The sequence below is a fragment of the Urtica dioica genome, unplaced genomic scaffold, assembly GCF_054948205.1.
Source record: "Urtica dioica subsp. dioica isolate 48M unplaced genomic scaffold, U.dioica_male_clone48M_v1_H2 Urtica_dioica_male_H2_contig_30, whole genome shotgun sequence".
Classification (NCBI taxonomy): Eukaryota; Viridiplantae; Streptophyta; class Magnoliopsida; order Rosales; family Urticaceae; genus Urtica; species Urtica dioica.
Window position 1 is genome coordinate 8,678 of NW_028297225.1, and position 14,752 is coordinate 23,429.

The 14,752-nt window shown below is 35.9% G+C and overlaps 1 long non-coding RNA gene across 1 annotated transcript in view; it reads left to right on the plus strand.

The window, feature by feature from the left end:
- The first annotated feature begins 367 nt into the window (after positions 1–367).
- Positions 368–14,752, plus strand: part of LOC149376232 (uncharacterized) — a 30,470-nt gene continuing 16,085 nt past the window's right edge. The window contains exon 1 of the long non-coding RNA XR_016295411.1: positions 368–1,100. This is a non-coding gene — a long non-coding RNA (uncharacterized LOC149376232). The remainder of the gene's footprint in view (positions 1,101–14,752) is intronic.

The window sequence follows — 14,752 nt, forward strand, 5'->3', positions numbered from 1 at the left end:
GATTTTAAAGAGAAAAAGAAAAAGAGAAAAGGACAAAGATCATGTATGGATCGGTAAAAAAAATAGCGGGAATGTGAAACACGTTGTTTACAACTCTCAAGTGGGAAATGGACACGGTTCCCTTTTTTGGGCGATTTCAAGCTTGTTTCTAAATCAATGTCTTTTTGTTAGTGTAAAATTATATGTAAATGTGAGGCATTATTAGGAAAAAAACATAAAAAAATAGAAACTTATCATTTTCAAAGTAGGAATAATTAATGCCCATTTTTATCTCTTTTTTTTTTTCTTTCTCAGGTGACCGAACAATATTTATGTATATAGAGAGAGATGGATATATTGATAAAAAAAAAAAAAAAAAAGTGGCCCAACCATAAACGAATGGCCATAACGCCTACACGTTAAAGTAAGGAAGGTAATGAAAAAGAGCGGGAAAGCAAAACGACATCGTTTTCAGCTCCACGCAAATTTTCCCCAGCCTATATATAGAGTCGGATAAATCGAGTAGTTTGGACATGAACAAACAAACAAACACGAAGAAGACAGAAACAAAACAATAAAAGAGAAATGAAGATGAATATAACGATGATGATGATGATGGGAGTGGCAATAATGATGGTTTCACCGGCGAGTTGTGGGCGCGGCTACACGTTCACTCCCATTCCCAACGAGCGGTGCCGAGTTCCGACGGAGTATTGCACTTTTTGGCAAGACAAGAATTGCTGCGGAGGGCTGTATTGTGCTGGCCACGGAATCGGTGGCACGTGTCAGCCCATACCGGATTGCGTCCAACCAGGTCAGGGTTGTGCTTTACTCAGTGGCCAATGTTGCTACCCCTATAAGTGCAGCAAATTCTCTGACGGAACATGTGTGCATAAAGGGAGTGACATTTTGTCTGATAAACCAATGTTGTCTCTCTAATATGCAACTACCCTCCGCTCTCTCTGCGTGCTGGTTTGTTTGTTTGTTTTTTTTTTTTTTTATTAATGATAAATAAAATGTGGGGGTAATCCATCTAGGAATAATATTCCCACTCCATGTGTGATGTATGATATGCACCTCTTATCATTAGTGTGATGTATGATATGCACCTCTATCATCTGGTGTTTTACTTTCTTCCTTTGTCTTTCTACTATGTGTGAAAATTAATCAACTATATATATTTCCCAGTTAGGGTATGTTTTCATCTATTCATTTTCTCTTCTTATCTCTCTTCTTACATTTTTTTTTCTCCACTCGTAAAACTGGAGTTGCAATCCGGCCAACGTTTCAAGCATGTTTAAAAGCTAGCCGACATGACCTCGTTAATCATATAGCACTTCAAATAATGATCGTCTCTAGCATTTTCATACGTTAATTTTGGTAATGGATAATTTACAAAAATAAACAAAAACGTTGGATATTTCCTTAAAATCAAGTTTGAAATTGGCTATAAATAGCTACATTGCCCTTAGAAAAAGGCGTTCTAGCTAAGTAGGTTTTTTGAAACATGTCAAGTGGCCAACGTTTTGGTAATACTTGTTAATTAGCCGGCTGAAACTACGGCTCAAACTATTACCTGATGCAATAAGACGCTATTGCCCATATTTTTAGTTTCCCGCTCATTCCTTGCCAAAATAGAAATTAAATGAAAAAAAATCAAAGCCATAAATAAAAAATAAAAACACAGTTTTTAATTCCCTCTTTCTTTCTTTCTTTCTTTCTGTCTTCTTATTTCCTTCACGTCAACATTTTTTATTCACTTGCTAAAATAAAAACATCATTCCTTCTTCTTTCTCGACCAAATCAACCCAGAAAATATTAAAAAAATAAGCCCTAAACTCCATACAACAGATAATCTACATTGTTTAACATGGTTTTATATTGGTGAATAGGTTCTGCGATAATAGCTACTAACAGGCTATTAACTACTCTTCTAGCGTCCCAAATTTTTTTCTTGAGCAAATCATTCCAGAAAACAGAATAAATGAAGAAATGATACAAGAAATCTTACAGCACGGCATGAATGGTTGTTTTCTACCAACACGGCGTGATACATGGAATCTTAAAGCTCAGGATTCCGTAATTATTAGAAGTGTGGGCCTAATTCACACTCAAAAGCTAGCTCAAGAGTGGAGGGATGCCAAACACTTATAAGGAGCACATTGCTCAAATACCCAATCGATGTGGGACATTCTAATAGTAATTTACCCCGGTGTTGGAGTGATTAAATAAATGAAGGAAATGAAATATTCATAGATTTGACTCTTGATTAAATATACGTGACACAGAGAGAAACAAGATACAAAATCGATATATAACATGAATAAGCTGTCTAGGCTGAAATATATATTTCAAGTCGCAATTCCTAACATCAGCTTGTAAAGTGAAGTTGACTCAAAATATTAACCTTTCGATACCATATCACACAAATAACACCAAAAAAACTAGATTGAAATTACGTAATTTGTGCGTATGTCACAGAATATGTTGTGACGGATTCTGCGACAAACACTAAAATTCGAGTGATCAAACAGAGAAATGCTGTAATTGCGAAATTATAAAGAACACAGGGATTGGTAACCCAGTTCGGTAATTCGTGCCTATGTCTGGAGGGCCTTTGTCCGGTTGAAAGCAATTTACTATGATAACGTGGTACAATAAGGATTTACACTCAACGACTCCCTCGCTAGCTACCCAACCTACGTCTATCCTCTTCAACAGCAACTTAGACTCCCCCTAAGCTCTAGATCTCCTCGATTCCCATAGAATATCTCTCCCGAGACTTCTAAACGTGTTTCCCAACAAAAACAATTGAAAAACCTAACCTCTAGCTTCTAATACAATCACCCGTATATAGGCAACAAAGCAAAGGTAAAAGACACCTTAAAAGCTTGAACACAGGTCGTTCTAAACTCTGCTAAAATACTCAAATAAATCTCTCAAAAGGTGTAAAAGAGTTTATGAAAGGAGGACACCACTTATAGTCTTCGAGACGAATTAGGGCGTCACAATTCAGTTGCTGGCATCAGGGATATCATATCTTCTGACCCTTGGAAAATCTCACGGATATTCGATGACTCCGAGAATGTCGCAAAATACGTCGCTATAAAATCTGCTACAAATCAAATATTCTCTGTCGTGTGAAGACTCTACATCAGCAACAGATATCCTCCTTTTATGAGCAATTTTGCCAATTAAATATCGTCAATAATTGCAAAGTAGTTGCATTAACATAGATGTCTTGAAATATTTGTGAGACCAGTGATTCATTGCACTGCCATATTCATTTCACTCGCATATTTTAGAGTTGTAGTTCCAGCTTGAATTTGTGAGTGTGATGCACGAATATATAGCAAAAAAAAAAAAACATTTTGTTTCTAAGCAAAAGCTGTTGTTATCCAATCATAATCCAACAAAAGCTTCATTGATAGGAAGACTAGCTAATTAATGGCAGATATATAGCTAAATACATTGCTGAATATTCAACATAGTCACACTCAATAATAGTGCTGAGAAGAGTCATACAGTTGGCTCATGCTGTATGAAATATTAAAATCACTCCACTACCAAAAAGTTATTCCATCCACATAATTATTTGTTTCTTAAAGCTACTTTTACCTTATTTATTTATTTGTTTGGCACCTTTGCCTTTGCCTTTTATATGCTCGTATATCTTTAGTCAAATCACAATAGAATTATGTCACAATTAATTAATGTATAATTTGCTAGAAATCTGATGGAAGATTAGGCACCAACACTCAATCATCATAACTGGTCATTCGATCAAGTGCTTTTGGCTAGAATGTATTAATACTTTGTCCTTGATCTTCGATTTCGAATCGGATGGGTCCCACGTTCCTGATTTCCTTGTCTCCCGGCCATTGATTTGCTTTCATCGAACATCCTGATTCGGAACTGTGTGATATGACAAAGAAATCTGGCTCTGTTTAGCAGGGTATAATTATCGCCAAGTTCGTTATAACAAACTCTGCCAGCTTGGCAGAGCTAACAAACGACATAGTGAATAAACGACAACACCAATATTACTAAAACGACAAAAAAGAGTAAACGACAATAGGAGATAAAGCATCACTAAAAGCCTCCTCAAGCTTTTTGCAGAGCATGGAGAAACGGGAATGGAAAGGACTTTAGTGATATCGCTGGCTTGTCACTCAGAAGGGACAAGTTAAAATTTTCAAGTCCTTAGCAAGGACTTTCTCGCAAAAAAAAGTGAACATCGATTTCGATATGCTTTATCACCGGATTCGGATTGGAGGCTAGAGAAACAACACCAACATTGTCGCACCAAAGGATGGGACTATCCAAGTTCCTTGAGCAAACTTTGAAGCTAAAATGGCTCCGAAGTAGCAAGACAACATCAAACAATTTTTAGAGTTCATAGTCGTATTAATGTTTTTTTAGCTGTTAACGACTTGTCGTATTTTCTGTCCTTTTGATCTGTTTTAGCTTTTAATGACGTGTCGTGTTGACTATGGTCATATCAGCTCTAACGGTCTTATTACTGTTGTATTTAAAAAGGGAATTGCTATTCTCTTTTCCCCCAATTAATGAAAAACTTAGTTCTTTTCTTTTTCCCTGAAACTCTTCGATCAAGAAGCTCTCTGCTTCTCTTCTCTTCTTCTTCTTCTTCTTCTTCTTCTTCTTCTTCTTCTTCTTCTTCTTCTTCTTCTTCTTCTTCTTCTTCTTCCATTCTCAGTTCTCAGATTCAAAGAATCAATACTTCTTCTTCTTCTTCCATTCTCAGTTCTCAGATTCAAAGAATCAATAACAATACAGGGACTTGAGCTTTCTGAAACAAATCTCCTCTATCAATTGACCCTTTGCGAAGTCGTGCAGTACAAGTTTCCATAACTTAGCCTTGTCTCGGAGTAAATTTAATGAATAATTGAGATGTTAAATAATATGCCATGTTACTCAAATATAATAAGTAAACATCAGATTTCTTGTTACTCAAGGTATCTGTGATCTAATAAGAGAGCTTGAGGCAAGTTTCATAGGAATCACAATCCGTAGAAACCTGAATTATGGCTTTAGCACGGATAATAAAATAATTTATGAGTAAAATAAAACATACCGAGGAAGCCCTGTCATTGTTGTTTATGTTCGTTTCAAAATATGGACGAAATCATAAAGTGTTTATGTTTGTATCAATAACAACTGTAGCAAAATTAGTTTTCTTGGGTTTAATATTCTCCATCAGCACCACCAGCTTGTAAAATGAAGTTGATCTTCCATTTTATTGCAATAAATCATTAATCTCTCATTTCTTGGGTTTTAAGTTATTACTCACTCTACCAGCAAAGTCATTTTGACTCGAAATATCAACCTCTCAAAACCATAACACGGAAATAACACCAAGAGAGCTTGAAAAAATTTGTAAGATGTAAAACTCCTTTTCAAGAGAGTTGAAATAGTTGTGTGTGTGATATTTCTATACATTAATATTTGGAAGAAGAAAATTCTTATCTGTAGAAAAGCAATCGGTGACGTGGTGTTTTGATTAATTTCTTTCCTTCTTTCATTCACGTCAATATTTTTTATTCACTTACTAAAAAAACCGTCATTCCTTCTTCTTTCTCGACCAAATCAACCTAGAAAACATTTTAAAAAAAAAACTCCATACAATCGATGATCTATTGTTTATCATAGTTGTTACTGGTAAATAGGTTCTGCGATTATAGCTATTAACAGGCTATTAACTACTCTTCTAGCGTCCCGAATTTTTTCTCGACCAAGGCCTCTCTATAATCACATGTCCAAATTTGGTATCATTACCGAATTCTCTGCTCCCAAACTCAATTACCTTACAATTACAAGATGCGATAAGTTGAAGTGTTGGCCTGAACAAATGCGTACTCTCTTCCCATCATCGGATTATCTGTCGATTTCGGAATGTCCAGAGGTGAAGTTATTAGAATTGATGGCGTATGTTTGTATTTGTTAGCGTGTTTGATGTATCTTAGGTGATAAGTTAGTTTTTTGTTTTAAACCTTTGCTTTATCAGATTACTACTTTACCCTTTGGTTTTATTCTTAAGTGAGGGTAACTTAGTCTTTTCTGGAAAACTATCTTGTTTAAATATCCTCTAGTTCTTCGGTTATTTTCAATGAAACAGTATTTTTCATTCTTCGAAATACATCTCTTTCCCTTTCTCTCTCTGAATAAACTCAAGCTTCAAATCGTGAAAGAAGTCGTTTCCTCAAGCTGGTTTGCCATCTAATCCGCGCACAATCACTATCGAAAACTGCGAAACACTCATCGAATCTCGCACAAACTGGAACTTGACGAGACTCACAAAATTCGAAAATGTTTACATAGCAAAATCTTCAGAGACGAGGTATTTGCTGGAACAGAGTGATGAGCTCAAGAAGCAGATCAGGGAATGTCCCAACGAAATATTCCTTGAGATCAGTCAGTGTTCTGCTCATATCCTACTAAAGGTACTTTTGTTCAACTGAATTCATGTAACCATTTTCCTCATTATTATTTACTGATCTTATGAAAGTTTTGGTGCGTATGAAATTTATTTTCTTCTATGGTACTTTATTTGGAATCTTACGGTGAAAATTGATAGACAGGGCATGAGGATTTGGTAATATTGGGAGAGTCATCTTTGCAGATTTCTAAACATTCCTCATTTTTACAAGGGTGGGCATATAATTATTTCCCTATCTGTTTTAAAATATTTGATTTTTGTTACTGAAATTGGATTCCTATTATATATGAAAATCGCAGGCTTGCAAACTCTATGACATTGATGCATTTGACCTCTGAGAATTCGAACTACAAACCAGTTATACGTATGTTTCTACTTCTTTTTTTTTTTTTTTTTTTGTAGTCCTCTGAACCACGGGTGTATTTTCCTATTTTTTTTTTCTTCTTCTTTTTATATTTGTGCATATCATACCATAACCATAATTTGGATTGCTTTAATACTGCAACAGGCTCTGATATTGTATTGTAAATGTGCACCACATCTTGTTGGCTTGAGTTTCAAAATAATAAAAAAAAAGTTTTGAATACAGCATTGCTTGTTCAGCTCTTTGGTGTTTTTTTGGTGCTATGGTTTTGAAAGGTTAATATTTTGAGTCAAAATGACTCTGCTGCAGTGTAGATTGTCTGCTTGTAGAGTGAGTGGTAACTAGAACCTAATTTTGCTGCATTTGTTATATTTCTTATTCTCTGTAGTATCCTAACTTGAGTACCTTGTGATTTCGGATAGGGAATCAGATGACAAGTTATGCCGAGGGAAATCCAATAGCTTTGAATGTTTTGAGCTCTTTCCTCCGCAGAAAGAATCCAGAAAATTGGGAACCGGAGCAGAAAAAATTTAAGTAGTGTCCGGAGGCAAAAGAAAAGTTATAAACAATTTGGGGACAAGTTATGACGGACTTGACAAAATGAAGAAGCCTGTGTTCCTCGACATCGCATGTTGTTAAAAAAAAAAAAAAAAAAAAAAAAAATCAGAGACGATTTGGAGAGATTTTTTGAAGTGCGTGGCATGCACCCAAAAAACGGGCCTTGATGATCTTGTTGACAAGTCTCTCATATCTTTCAATGATTTGATTCAACAAACGGCTCTGAGCGTTGTGAATCCTGCTGTAGAGCTCGAGAGTCACAATTGCTTGTGGATTTCTCAAGATGGCATTCACATTTTGGAGACTAGCAGAGTAAGATGAAGCAAAAAATGGCATTAGCCTTCTGCAATTTTTTTAGAATATTATTAATCCTTTTTTTTTATCTTTCTTTCTTTTACAGGGGACAAAAAAGATTAAAGGAATATTTCTAGACATGTCTAAGGTTTGAAAAATTGGCTTCGACACAGCTGTTTTTCAGAACTACGGGACAAGATACAGGTACTTAAAAAAATCAAACGCTATCGAAATTTAAATTAATAGATCAATATTCTAACTTTATGATATATTAAACGCAGCCATTGGAGAGTTTGCTGAAAATCGATTTGAGCCACTCGAAAAACCTCACCAAACTTCCGAATCTCTCAAAGGCTTCAAAGTTGGAGCATGTTTATCTCGAACATTGTACAAGCTAAAGTGAAGTTCATTCTTCTCTTGAAAACTCTTAATCTCAATGGATGCTCATCGATATACAAGTTTCCAAATCCTCCGAAAAGTATAGTTTGTTTGGTGTTGAGCGGAACAAATGTACAGATTTTGCCTCAGTCGTCGATTCAATCACACGATCATCTCGAGAAAACTAACTTATGATTACGGACAGTGAAACCGGAGCTCCAATGGTTTGCCTCACAAAAGTTACTTCTGAGATCCAATATAAATCCGGGCAAACAAAACAAGGTCGCCGATGCCTTATCCCGGGTGGCTTCGAGCGCTGAGATCACGTGGGAATTGCGAGCCCATGAGTTTTGGATATTCTATTTGAATTTTAACTGAATTTTAAAATTTTACAATGGCCTATCGGAGGTACTTTTGTTCAACTGAATTCATGTCACCATTTTCCTCAGTATTATAATTCGAAAATTAGTCCTGTTGTATATATTTAATTTAATTTATTTATGTACTGATCTTATGAAAGTTTGGGCACATGTGAAATTTGATTTCTTCTTTGCTACTTAATTCGGATTCTTAAGCTGAAAATTGATGCATATTCCTCATTAACAATAAGGGCAGGTGTTTAATAATTTCCCTTTCTGTTTTTATATTTCATCTCTATACTGAATTTCGATTCATATTATGAAAATTACAGGCTTGCAAACTCTAGGACAATGATGACATCTTACCTCTCTGAGAGTTTGAAGGCTTGATTTATCGCTGAAACCACTTACGCTTATTTTCTACGTTTATTTTCTATAGAAGTCCTTTGTGAACCACTGGTTTTTTTTTTTTTTTTTTTTTTTTTTGCTATATATTTGTGCATCACACTCCAAACAAATTCCAGCTGGAACTACAACTCTAAAATATGCGAGTGAAATGAATATGGCAGTGCAATGAATCACTGGTCTCACAAATATTTCAAGACATCTAGTTTTTTTCATTTAATTTCTATTTTGGCAAGGAATGAGCGGGAAACTAAAAATATGGGAAATAGTGTCTTATTGCATCAGGTAGTTTGAGTCGGCTAATTAACAAGTATTACCAAAACGTTGACTACTTGACTTGTTTAAAAAAAAAAACCTTCTAAGCTAGAACGCCTTTTTTTAAGGGTGATATAGCTATTTAGTCAATTTTAAACTTGATTTCAAAGAAATAACCAACGTTTTGTTTATTTTTGTAAATTATCCATTTACAAAAATTAACGTATGAAAATGCTAGAGACAATAATTTGAAGTGCGGTATGATTAATGAGGTCATGTCACGAAACGTTGACTAGATTGCAAATCCAATACAAGTGACCTAGTACGTTAGACGATTTTATTTTTTTAATAGATCCCGAAGGTTATATGACGAGTGGTAAAAAAAAATGTAAGAAGAGAGAGATAACAAGAGAAAATGAATAGATAAAAACATACCCTAACTGGGAAATATATAGTTGGTTATTTTTCACACACAGTAGAAAGACAAGGAAGAAAGTAAAACACCAGACAATATATACCCTCGTACCCAATGTTCTGGCTGTTGGGGATCCAACAGCTGATCACATTAATGATAGAGGTGCATATCATACATCATATACATGGAGTGGGAATATTATTCCTAGATGGACTATCCCACATTTATTTATCATTAATAATAATAAACCAGCACACATATATATATAGAGAGTGGATGTTTTAGAGAGATAATATTGGATCAGAAGCAGGTAATTGCACAATGTCATTCGCTCTACGCACACATGTTCCCTGAGAGTTTTTGGTGCACACATAGGGGTAGCAACATTCGGTGAGTAAGGCACAATGACCACCTGGTTTGCCACAGTCCGGTTTGGGCTGACACGTGCCACCAATTCCTCCGCCAGCACAATACAACCCTCCGCAGCATATTTTGCTTTGCCAAATCGTACAATACTCCGTCGGAACTCGGCACCGGTCGTTGGGAATGGGAGTGAACGTGTAGCCGCGCCCACAACTCGCCGGTGAAACCAACAATCCCATCATTGTTGCCACTAATATTGCCACTCCGATCATCATCTTCATCTTCATCTTCGTTCTTGTTCGTGTTTCTTGTTCCTCTCCAACCTCAATTTATCCATCTCTATATATAGGATAAAAATTGCGTAGAGCTGAAAACGATGTTGTTTTGCTTTCCCGCTCTTTTGCATCAATGATATTATTGATTGTATTGTATCACCAATATCCATGCATCTTTACTTTTTTTTTTTTTTTAAATTATTGCACGTTATCCATTATTGCCACTCCCATCATCAATTCATCTTCATCTTCATCTTTCTTGTTCATGTTTCTTGTTCCAGTTTATCCATCTATATATGTATAGGAAAGAATGCGTAGACCTGAAAACGATGTTGTTTTTGCTTTCCCGCTCTTTTGCATCAATGATATTTTTTTGATTGTACTGTATCACCAATATCCATGCCTCTTTACCTATTTTTCTTTTTTGATCACACCTTATCTTCTATTATTACCTACCTTGTAGGCGTTATGGCCATTCGTTTATGGGAATGGGAAAGGTATATTACTTTTTTTATCTATCAAACATCTCATCATTACCTTCATTTTCATAATTCATTTTTCTTTTTCTCTTTATTATCTTGTTTGTTTATCTTGTGTAAACTCAGTGTATCCATCTCTCTCTATATACTGAAATATTGTCCGGTCACTTGAGAACGAAAAAAAGAGAGATAAAAGTGGCATTAATTATTCCTACTTTGATAATGGTAAGTTTCTATTTTTTCTATTTTTTATTTTTTATGTTTTTTTTTTCTAATAATGCCCCACAATTACAAATAATTTTACACTAAAAAATGACATTAATTTAGAAGCGAAATGGATACCGCTCACAAAAAGGGAAACCGTGTCCATTTCCCACTAGAGATTTTTAAACAACGTGTTTCACGTTATTACATTTCTAAGTTAGTATAGATAGAAATTGGATTTGAGAATTGGAGAAAAACTAACTCTCATCTTGAATGATTGAGAGTGAAAATGTTTATTCCAATCTTGATAAGAAATATACAAGTATAAGGCTTTATATAGCCATGAGACATAAAGAAAATAAAGGAAAATACAATGAAAATAAAGGAAAAATAACATGTCGTACTTATCGTTTAAGAGACATAAACGACACGTATGAAAAATATTTGATCTCTAATACACATTCCCGCTCTTTTGTATCACCAATCCATACATGATCTTTGTTCGTTGACATCCTTTTCTAATCTTAAAGTTAGAATTTAGCACTGCCACTTTTCCAGCAAATTGATGCTGAGTGGTACAGCTCATTTCACGCACTTATAAGAAAGTTAACCTGTACGTTGTCAGTTACATCGTCTTCAAGACTTTCCAGATGAGATGATTATAAGGTTTAAATGGTCACTCACTGTTGTTGGGATTTCACACCTAAATAATCCCTTTGAAATAAGAAGACGAAAGATAAAACAATAGGAAAGAGCAAACACAAGATTTATAGTTATTCAATCTCAACATGAGATTTGCGTCCACTTTACCGTTGCAAATATCATTATAGATCTAAAGGTATTGGTGTTTACAAACGTTCTCTCTTTCTCTCTCTGTATCGAATTATTCAATCACTTCTCCAAGACCACGGTAAGTTATGGAAACTTGAGCTGTAAGATTTCGTGTAGAAAACAACCATTTTCAAGGTTTCAAATTCAAGATATCTTGGTTTTGGCTCAAACCAGGGATCGATCAGCCAGTTCCAAGCAATGACTTGTCAGTGGGAATTGCGAGCCCATGAGTTCTGGATATTCTATTTGAATTTTAACTGAATTTTAAAATTTTAACATGGCCTATCACTACTACAAAATACTCCTTTAGAGTCGCTCAAAAGTCGGGTCGTCACATAAGGCGTGCGCAGAAGGCTTATCATGCGCACATGAAAATACAAGCGCGCACTAGTTTTCACACCAATGCGACGTGCTGAATGCCTGGCGCGGCGCGCCAAGGGCTTTTTGACCTTTTTGGCATTTTTCTTCATGGGCTCGTCTTGGGTGGAATTTTTAGCCTTTGTGAGCTCGAATCGGAATTTTTTGTAGGCCTCATTTGGACTTTTGCATGAGATTCCTTGTAAGTCACAAGGAATTTAATATTTCCAAAAACGACCGACAACATTAGGCCCCCAAGTTCGTTGCTTGGTGGACTTCGAGCAGTGACCTTTCAGAATCTTCCCGGCTGTTTGAGAGAATTTTGCTCTCTTGATCTTCGTCTTTTAGCGAGTGTATCGCGTTGCATCTCATTGAGGTGGACAGCTTTGTTGCGCCTAATAGCCATCTTTAATGCACCACTTAGATGTTTTTGATGCACCACTTTGCTTTTTCTATATGTCATGTGTTGGCTTGTTCAATAGTCATTGATTTGATTGTGTCTCGGATGACAGTCTTTATTGCACTTCATTAGTGTCTTGGTAGATGATTTTTGTGCGCCTTGTTGGCGGCTTTATCAAATAAGAAATGATCTGTTCCTCTTTATTGCACCTTGTTGGTGTCTTCCTCTTTTATCAAATAAGCAATGATGACTATTCATCAATAAAAAGGCCACTAATGGACTTAAAAAACAATTTTTTTTTTAAAAAGGCCACTAATCTAGTAGTATTATTATTTAAAACATATTTATCTCAAATAAAAAACGTGGCCCAACGACCTTTGATTTATTGCTATTATAAATAGAGCATGAAAGGAGCGGTGAAAAAACACACAAACATATAATCAATTGATTACACATATATAGACATGAATATGATGATGATGATGAAGAAGAAGAAGATGATGATGGTGGTATTGTCGTCGGCGTCCGGATCATCAGACGAGAGCATAGACTTTGCTGATATGAGGAATAGGGTCCATAAGTAATACCTGAGCTCGAGCACGAGTGTATGAATCGTTGAGTCCCATAAGAAATTGCATAACATATTCTGACTCCTCAAACTCACTAATCTTGGATTTTCCTCCACAATTGCATGGACAAATGCATTCCGGTTTGAAATCACAAAGATCTTGATGAACCGACTTCAATCTGGTGAAGTATACTCCAATGGTGTTCTGATCTTGAGAAAGATTCACATACTCTCTCCTCAGCTGAAAGATCCGCGGTCCATTGGATTGTTAAAAGCGATCTTTGAGGTCTTGCCAGATGTCTTTAGCTGTTCCTCCAAAAAGGATGCTCGCAGCTATTTCCTTGGATACAGAGTTCATGATCCAGGTGATGATGGTGGAATTATTTATGCTCCATAGGCGTAGGAGATCTGGATCTTCTGGCTTCACGATAGTCCCATCGATGAACCCTAGCTTGTTCTTGGCTTCAAGAACTATCAGCATCGATCGACTCCACGCCTGGTAATTGGTTCCGATCAAGACATTGGAGACTAGACTTCCTCCAGACGAATCATAATGGTGGAGATAATAAGGTGAGAACTGGTCTTCAATTGTCGATCGCGATCGAGAATTTCCGGTGATACCGGTTATTGGGAGCTCCATCGACTTCATTTCAGGATCCGCCATTGACCTCGACAGATACAGGATTAAGAAATCGAGAAAAGGAGAAACAAAAAAGAGAAACGAGATTCTCAGAAGCGGAATCGCTCTGATACCATATTGATTTTGAGAACTCGAATCAGAGAAAAGAAATCCGGAGAAGAAGAGAATAACAGAAAACTGAAAATTGTATTACTTCGAGGATAACAAAATCCTTTTTATACAGAAAACATATCAAACTAACGACAAGTCGTTTTATACTAAAAGGAAAATAAAAACGACAAAAAACTTAATAAGCCTCCTGATTACTTATACAACAAGTAATCAGCTAAAACAAATGACTCAACCAATATTCTAACTGCTAAGCTCCAATACAAAATGACATTAATTTAGAAGCGAAATGGATACCGCTAACAAAAAGGGAAACCGTGTCCATTTCCCACTAGAGAGTTTTAAACAACGTGTTTCATATTCCCGCTCTTTTGTATCACCAATCCACACATGATCTTTGTTCGTTGACATCCTTTTCTAATCTTAAAGTTAGAATTTAGCACTGCCACTTTTCCAGAAAATTGATGCTGAGTGGTACAGCTCATTTCACTCACTTATAAGAAAGTTAACCTGTACGTTGTCAGTTACATCGTCTTCAGGACTTTCCAGATGGGATGATTATAAGGTTTAAATGGTCACTCACTATTGTTGGGATTCCACACCTAAATCCCTTTTAAATCAGAAGACGAAAGATAAAACAATAGGAAAGAGCAAACACAAGATTTATAGTTATTCAATCTCAACGTGAGATTTGCGTCCACTTTGCCGATGCAAATATCACTATAGATCTAAAAGTATTGGTGTTTACTAATAGACTACAGTCTACCACGTCAGCAGACACGTCACCAACGCTAGCCGATGATGGAGTCACGTGACAAGTTGGTGAAGCGGTTAGGTGGTTAGGCAAGTTAGTTAGACGAAGCTGTTAGTCATAGCTGTATTGATCTGTATTTATACTTGTATGAACAATTCAGTTGAATCTAATGAAAATCTGAGAGAAGTGATTTACTCTCTCAATCCAAACAAATATCTCGTTATAGTTTCTTCTTCCAAAACTTATCTTTTACAAACGTTATCTCTTTCTCTCTCTGTATCGAATTTTTCAATCACTTCTCCAAGACCA